Consider the following 9503-nt stretch of genomic DNA (forward strand, 5'->3'; position numbering starts at 1 on the left):
CTGCTCTTTCCTTTGCCAAGCTAAACAGTCCTAGCTTTTCTAATCTCTTCTCAGATAGAGGCCCCAGAAATAAATCTAGTCATTCTGGATGCCCTTCTCTGGACTAGTATTCCTGAAGAGCTCAGCAGAGAGTACATTTATAAAACACACAGCAGATAATGGCATAAGTAGCTGACACAAAGTATGTTATAAAATGCAGATGTTGTCCAGACAATGTGACTGTTCTAACTGAAAATTAGCCAGTTTACTAAAAGGGAAAAGGTAATTTCTTATTCTATCTTTATCCTTCCCATGGCCCATTTGCCTTTGGTTTTTTGCCACCTATTAAATAGTAAAACTTAAGGTAAATTGGGATAAAAATAGAGAAAATGAACTCTCAGCCTCTCTCTATGCTGTAAATAATCATTTAAATCACATTTAAGCTTCTTGAGCTAAGTTTTAAAGAAATGTAAATAGACTTCATAACTTCAGTTAATTTGGATGAATATATTTTTAAAGAAGGGAAAAAAGGGTCTGGACCTGTGATTTCATTGCTATAGGGAACTCCCAGATAAAGAAACTCCCTCCATCCATGTAGGCTAGCACCTTCTCTGCAATTGTTAAACTGGGACACTGAGAAGTTCAGTAATTTTCCCAGTTTCACACAGCTAGTAGGTTTCAGAGAAAGGACATAAGCCCAGAATTCCTTGGCTCTCTATTCACTATGCTATGCTGTCTCATTTTTAAAGAAAGAGAATATTATTTCAGGACCCTGAATATTTTTTTTCAACTCTTATCTTCTGTCTTAGAATCGATACTGTATATTGGTTCCAAGGCAAAAAGGGCTGTAAAAACTAGGCAATAGGAGATAAGTTGGCTTGCTCAGGGTCACACAGCTAGGAAGTATCTGAGGCCACTTTTGAACCCAGGACCTCCAACCTCTAGGCCTGGCTTTTGATCCATTAAGCCACCTACCCATCCCCATCTTGGCACTATTTATATAGTCTTATTTAAAAACAGCTCTTGGAACAGTGGTTAAAGTAATAGGCTTAGGGTCAGGGAAAGCTGCATTTATGCCCAGCCTCAAACATTTACTAGATGTGTGACCATAGGTAAGTCACTAAACTTCTTGCCTCAGTTTTCTTGACTCTAAAATGGGGATAATAATAGCATATACTTCACAGGGTTGTTATGAGAATAAAATAATTTTTGTAATAAATTCTTAGCACAATGCCTGGTATGTAGTAGGCACTATGTAAGTACTTTCCCCTCTTGTTTTCCATGCAACTTCCTCCAAAACATCTGGCGTTGACAGTAAACATTAGAGACTTGTTTTAATACTTTTAACAGGTACCTATGTCACCTAGAGTTCTATCTACAGCAAAAATAAAAAGGAACAAGGCACTCAAATTAAATAATATTTGTTAAGTGTTTAGCACAGTGCATAGTATATAGTAGGTGCTGTAGAAATGCTTATTCTCTTTCTCCCTTTGTGCATAAACTGAGCGTATTCTAAGATAAATGAAAGACTCCTAAAAAACATTTGATGCTGGTAACATGGTCTGTGAATGTTCGTCTGATGTACACAGAGGAAGTTAGGTTCACCAAGAAAAACCATCAAGGAAATTAAACCACCTTTCCCCTTCTCCCTCTCTTCTCATTAGCCATCTTCAAAAAGGAAATCGATTCCAAGTGTAAGGAAATATCAGAAAATGAAAATGTCAAGATCAATTTTCCCTTTAGGATTTTTAAGTCATAAACAGATGCCCATGAATAATGAGCTATGAAGAATGAACTTGTACAGACACACAGAATTAGAGGGTTGGGGAATGACTGGATATCTTAGCTAACCTGGTTGTCTGATCCTTCCCCAACTGCCAAGATTAAAAAGGAAAAATAAAAAAATCTGGTCCCACCAACAGGGTTAGAATTGGAGATGGTTTCAGTTGGATGTAAATTCACCCAATGAGCCATAACCTAACTCATAAGAAGAATAGAATATCTGAGAGGATATAGGAGTTGGGATATGAAAAGCATTTCTGGGGTTAGCTGAGAGAAATGAGGAAAGGGCAAAGTAAAAGGCAGAGAGCTCAATAAAGCAGAAAGCTATTCTCGGGCTCTTCATAGCCCACACATCCATATCCCAAGAGAATGTAGGCATCCAAAGAGGGTAGGTGGCAAAGTGCAAGGTTTCAAGTTAAGAAGGACTGAGTTCAAATCCTGACTCCAACACTTATTGGCTGTGTGACCCTGAGTGAGTCGCTTAACTTCTCTGTACCTTAACTACAAAATGGGTATAATAGTGGAACCTACCTCCCAAGGTTGGTGTGAGAATCAAATGGATAAACATATAAAAAGAATTTTGCGAACCTTATAGCACTATGTAAATGTTAGTTATTATTATTAGTTTCTGTTAGAGGTTGCTCACAGTTAAGGTACTCCCAGAATTCTTTGCTGACAGGTATATGCCCCACTCCTACTCCAGTAGGCTCTAGGATCTTAAAGTGACGATTTGCTTAAGGTAGAGTGGTCTTGTCTATTCAATGGGGGAAATTATCCACCTTCTCTAAGACATTAAGATCAGATGTGGCAAACTGGCTTCAATGAGGAAGATGACATTTGGGGAAAGTTGTTTAAATCTTCTCTTTCACCAAGGGGCCAACAAAGACTGAGCCACAGCAGCCAGAATAGCAAGGGTTAATCTGTGATTTGTGGTGGCATAAGAGTTAAGAGGTAAATGGAAGAAGCAGAGAATCAAGAGCAGGTACAGAGAAGCTAATGAAATACATGAGGCCACTAAAAATGTAGAGGAAGGAAGCCAGGACCAAAGAAAAGGTTTAGTGATAGTGAACATCCTCCAAAACAAAAAGCACTCTACGTACAGAATTTCTATGTTTGGAATTCTATTTACAGGAAAGAAAGCCCAGGTCAAAACCATGAGGAGAAAATGCAGGTAAATTCTAGGGGAACACAAAGGAAACGGAGCAGGGTTGTTGTGAAATTCTATTTCTCCAGAAATCACCACCCCCAACCCCTGCTGGAAGTCCAAGGAAGAGAACTCCATCTCCCAGTTATATGCCTTTTCACTAGCAGTCCCCTAGGGAATGTCATCTTTCCTCACCTCTATCTCCTGGCTTCCCTGGCTTCCTTCAACACTCAGCTCAAATCCCAACTTCTATAGAAGGATTTCCCAATCAAGCTCCACCCTCCTACCCACTGTCCTCTTTTCTCTAGGAGATGAATAAACAAATAAAACTTTACTTCTGCACTTCGGTACAAAGCCCAGTGTTAAAGCCCTAGGGATACACATAATAAAGCAAGACAGTCCCTATCTTAAGAGAGTTTAAATTCTAATGGGGGATACAATGTATTTGTAAGATTTCAGCAGCAAGTCAGATGAAAAAGTCCCACAGTCCTTAGGATGCAACTGCAAAGTTGATGTTAATACTTCTTTAAAGTGATTTTCTAATGAGATTACCTCTTGTTTCTATTTTATACATCTTGTAGGTAAATTGACTTACCTGTCATGTCCTCCATTAGAATGCGAGTTCCTTGAGAACAAGGATCATGCTTTTGCCTTGCTTTGTAACCCCAGAACTTAGCATAGTGCCTGGAACATAGTAAGTGTTTGGTAAATGTTTAGTAACTAAATGAAGAAGCATTGAAGGTCCCAAAGAGGGAGTTCCTCCTCACCTGGTCTCACAGTCTACAATTTCCATCATAGAGGGAAAAACCTCAGGCCCAAATGAATTTGCAAGTAAATTTTACAAATTTAGAGAACAAATAATTTGTTTAAAAAAATATAATTCAAATAGTTCATTTTTGCAAATTTTTTTTTGCAAATTGTTTGCAAAAAAATGGAAAGAGAATCTAATAAAGCTTCTGTTACTCAACTAAGGGGGAAGTAAAGTAGAAAACAAAAAAAAAAGTACTGAGCAGTGTATCTAATAAATAACAATGTAAAAATATTGAATACTAGCAAAAAGTCTACAGCAACATACTAAAAAGATTATATGTTGCTCAGTTGGGCTTATTCCATGAAAACTATAAACATAATAGTCCATATTAATTTCTGAAAAATAACAATTCTCAAGATTACATCAATTGATGAAGGAAAAGCTTTTGGTGTAACACAACATACTTATGTGAAAAAACAAAAATCACAGGACTAAATGAATTTGTCCTTAGTATGATGAACAGTATCTAACTAAAACTAAGATTTAACATTATCTAAAAATAGAGAAACAATAGAAATCTTTCCAGTATTATGAAATATAAAGCAAGGATATCCATGATTTTCATCACTATTATTTGATATAATTCTAGAAATGTTAGCTACTTTGGTAAGAAAAGGTAAAGAAAATGGGTGAATAATTATAGATCAAAAAAGAAATAAAATTATACCTATTTCCAGATGATATACTTAGAGAACATTATTCAACTAAATCAAAATAATTACTACATTCAGTAAAATTATTAATATAAAATCATAAAATCATTAGCCTTTCGGTACATGAATAAGAAAAGTAAGGATAAGAGATAGAAACAAAATTCTATATTCAAAATGAATACAAAGTAATTTGGTGATGAAAAGCACCATTGTTTGCATGTGCCAGGAGAGGCATCTATGTAAGTTAGCAAAAGCTGAACTTTGAAGGAAACTAGGTATTCCAAAGGACAGATGTAATAAGGTAGTACATTCCAGGAGATGGGGAAAGCTAATGCCATCTCCCACAACCCACTTTGACAGATTTGACTAGGGCAGTAGCTGAATGATTAAAGAGAATGAGAAATTCAAAAGACTAAGGGGAGGGTAGATTTAATAAGAATTGGTAATTGAGCATGAAAGAAAAGTAAAGTCAGAGAAGGAAACAAGTTTAGAAAGAAATAACTGATCACATATCTGTATTACTTGAAAGTTTATAAAACATTCTCCTCCAAATAACTCAGAGTAGCTATTAGCACTCACATTTTATAAGAGGAAATTAAAGTTCAGTTTGTGATTTTCTCAGTGTCATATAGTTAATAAATGCCAGGGATAAGATTTGAATCCAGGTTTCATCTAACTCCAAGCATGAAGCCCTGAGAGCATGTTGAAATTAAGACAAATTCCCAGCCAGTATGATGTAAGAGTAGAATCTGGGAGATGCCACCTAAAAGTATATATATATATATATTTTCTATGGACACGTGGGGACCTTAAAAACTACATTTCCCATGATTCCTCATGGTAGACAGGAAGTGGGAGGATGTAAGAAAAAGAAATATATACTCCTGTAGTGCCTTTGAACTTCCTCTCTTCTAGCTACTTGAGCTACATGGAGGTAACAATTATGGCTAGGCGGCAATTTTGAATTCTTACAAGCGTGTGGTCTAATGACTTTATCAGCATGGCTTTAATTAAAATATTAATTTATAGTATTATATCAGCCTTTATCATTTTTTATCCTAATAATTTGCCTTTATCATTTTTTATCGTAATAATGAATCTGTTCTCCTTCCACAAAAATACAAGTATCTTTATTGCCAATTCTAAAGACCCTTTCTTGATCCTCATCTTTCTTGACTTCTCTGCAGTCTTTCACACTATTAATCATTCTCTTCTTGAATCTCCCTTCTTTCTAGGTCTTCATGATACAACTCATTCCTGGTTCCCCTATTACCTCTATGATTACTCTTCACTTTCTTTTGCTGTATTTTTATCTAGGTAATATTCCACAAAGCTCTGTATTGGGCCCTCACTTCTTTTCCGTATGTATTATTTTGCTTGGTAATCTCATTGGCTCCCATGAATTCAATTATCATCTCTATGCTGATGAGTCTCAGATCTACTAATCCAACCCTAACTTCATCTTAATTTCTAATCTCCCATTTCCAACTGCCTATCTTCAACTAAACATGTCCAAAACTGAATTTATTATCTTTCCCCAAGCCCTCCTTTCTTCTGGATTTTTGGGTTACTGTCATGAGCTTCAATATCCTCCCAGTCATCCAGGCTCATAATCTAGATGTAATCCTCAATCTTCAATCTTACTGTCTCTCCTCCTTATTGAATTTGTTGCCAAGTTTTGTAAATTCTGCCTTTGTTATATCTCTTAGATGTTCCACCTACTCTCCTCTGTCACTGCCCTTATTCTGGTAAAGCCCTAATCACCTCATCCCTAGACTAGAGAAAGAACTTGCTGATTGATTTCCCTGATTCAAATATTTCCCCACTCTACTCCATCCTCCTCTCATCTATTGAATTAATCTATCTTAGTAAATTTGACAATGTCATCTTTCTGTTCAATGAATTCCAGTAGCTCCTTGTTTCCTCAAGAATCAAATATAAAATATTCTGTCATTTAAAATCCTTCATAACTTGGCCCCCTCCTGCCTTTCCAGATGTCTTACACCTTACTCCATATCACATACAATACAGTCCAATGACTCTAACCTCCTTGCTGTTCATTTCCAGGTTGTGCAATTTCACTGGCTGACCTTTACATCTGGAATGCCTTCCCTCCTCACCTCTATCTCTTGGTTCCCTGGCTTCCTTTACCTTTCATAAACTCTCACCTTCTGCAAGAAGCCTTTCCTGATCCCTCTAAACATTAGTAACTTCTTTCTGTTGATTCTCTCCAATTTATCCCAATTTTTATTATGGTGGCATATAGTTATTTACATGTTATCTTTACATTGTAAGTTCTTGAGAGTAGGGATTATTTTGCATTGTTTGTTTGTTGTTGGTGGTATTCCCTCCTTTTTTAAAATCCCTAACAATTACTATAATAGCTGGCACGTAGAAACTTAATAAATGTTTGTTGATCTTTTGGTTGAAGTTGTAGATAGAAGAACACCTCAAGATGGCACCGGCAAATCAGCAAAGCCAAAACCTGTTCCAAAGCCCAAAAGAATATAGGTAAGGCATCAAAATATATTAAATACATTGACATCATATTTTAAAATATCCAATAATTCCACTCTTTTGTCAGAAGTAAAACTTGAAATCTATTTTCTTCCTCTAAGGCCATCTTTCTTTCCAATAAACTTTGTGGGGAATTAGACCTGTGGTTTCATTTGTAAAAGGAAGTTCACAGTGAATAAACTCTTTCTACCAATGCAGATCAGGATCTACTCTCCAGGATATAGTCTTAAACAATAGACTGAAGTATTGAGAGATTTTAGTGAATTGATCAGAATCACCCAATCAACATGTGTCAGAGGCTGAACATGAATTTGTATCTTCCTGACTGTGGGGTTAGCTCTTTATCCACTATGAAAACTGAAATGAAATAAGTGACTTACAAAGGAAGAGAAAATACTGAGAGTAACAGAACAAGAAATGAACGTTTTAAATAGCTTCATTTCAGAAACAGAAATTTAACAAACAAGTGAATTTCAAAGGAATTAACCTAAAAAATTAATTTATTAAAACATTCAAAGAAAAATTCATTCTTATGTTACATAAATTATGCAAAAAATAAGCAAATAAAAGAAACTTTACTAAACTTCTACAAGAAGAAAAAAATGGTCCTAAAAACTGAAAAAGAGAGATAAAGAGAAAGAAAACTATAGATCAATATAACTAATCAATAGCAATGCAATATATATAGGATTAACAAAAAGACCATAGCAATATATTTAAAATACTATTCACTATGACCACATTGGATATATATGATAAATGCAGTGATGGTTATAGAGAATATTAATTAAATTAAATAAAAATCATATGATTATGTCGATAACTACACTTAAAGCTTTTGAGAATATACAGGAAATGAGTAAGGCAGGAATTCACCTGAGCTCTCCCAAATTCTCCTCCAAACAATTTTAAAATAACCCCTCAAACAAATTCTGGAGTGGTAGGACAAACAAAAGCACAAGGCAAAAACAATTTTCCATTCCAAAACTATTTAGAAGGTAGATAAAAAAGATCTGTTTCACTGAGGTAAGAATGGAGTGCAGTACAGTATAGGCGGCCCTGAGAAGTCAACAGCAATGCTCTGAGTACCAGCACAAGCCAAAAGCAGACCAGTGCAGGCCTTAGTGGCAACTGAAGCAGCAGCAGCTACTTCTGGAGCTCATAGCGCCCCCCAGACCATCAAGGAACTAAACAATTGGTTAGAAGGAGATTATAGGGGACATTTTGCTAGCACTAAGTGCAGTAGTCTGTTGTATTTCAAAAATAGGGATCTAGATGACAGACTCAGCTCATAGTCCCAAGATGAGAAGGAACTCTAGCATACTAGATCACCTGACCACATGGGAACATAGATACTAGTCATAGGTTCAGGGTGGGAAAGAATGCTTATGTTTCCTCATAGACCAGAGCATAGGCCAGGAGAGCAGTGAACACACCTCTCCTTTTATTATACCATCTCAAAATAACTGAAAATGTATAGTTCCCCAGAATTCATTCTGAAAATGGCAGCACTGAAATTCCGAACCTTGGTTCAGTGCCTTCCTCTATTGAGGAATAAAGCCCAATTTTACACAAAGCTAAAATTCAAGAAATAGATTTCAAAATTTGACGGGGATGGCAGAGGGAGGGAAGAAGATGACCATATACAATTACTATGGTCACAGGGAAGATGAAAACACAAACTCAGAGTGGGGCAACAATGTTAAAATCAGCTATATGTGAAGCCTCAAAGAAAAATGTGAACTTGTATCAGGCCAAAATTGAACTCCTGGAAGAGCTCAAAAAAAGATTTTCGAAACAAGACACAATAAGGAAAAGTAAAATTGGGAAAATAAATGACAGTGAAGTGAGAGAGTATCATAAAGACGTAATAACAATGTAAATAAAAAACAAAAAGATGGAGAAGATTGTACAAAATTCACTGAAGAAAACAACTCCTGGAAAAATAGAATAGGTCAAAGGGAAAAGGAGGTACAAAAACTCCATGAAGAAAACAACTCATTAAAAATTAGAACTGGGCAAGTGGATGCTAATGATACCAGTAGACTTCAAGAAATAATAAAACAAAATTAAAAGAATGAAAAATGGACAATGGGAAGTACCTCACTGAAAAAACACATGACCTGGAAAGTGGATTAAGAAAAGATATTCTAAGAATTATTGAAACACCTGAAAGCCATAATAAAAAATTTTTTTTCAAGAACACAGATATCAACTTTCAAGAAATTATCAAAGAAATTTCCATGATATCATGGAACCAGAAGGAAAAATTCACTGATCACCTCCTAAAAGAGATCCTGGAACAAAATCTATTATGCCTCAGCTGAAGGAAGAAAAAAAAAACAGGGGTAGCAATCAGAATTTAAAAAAAGCAAAAACAAAAATAGATCTAATTAAGAGATAAGAAAGAAGACTACATCTTGCTAAAAGGCACAATATACAATGAAATAATATCAATACTAAACATATGTGCCAAATGGAATAAGATAACATTTTTTAAAGAAGTTAATTGAGTTATAGGAGGAAATAGACCATAAAACTAAACTAGTGGGGGACTTTCCCTTTGCAGAACTCAAATATACAAGAAAGAAGTTAAGAAGATGAATAAAATTTTAGA

The sequence above is a fragment of the Gracilinanus agilis genome, chromosome 1, assembly GCF_016433145.1.
Source record: "Gracilinanus agilis isolate LMUSP501 chromosome 1, AgileGrace, whole genome shotgun sequence".
Taxonomy (NCBI): domain Eukaryota; kingdom Metazoa; phylum Chordata; class Mammalia; order Didelphimorphia; family Didelphidae; genus Gracilinanus; species Gracilinanus agilis.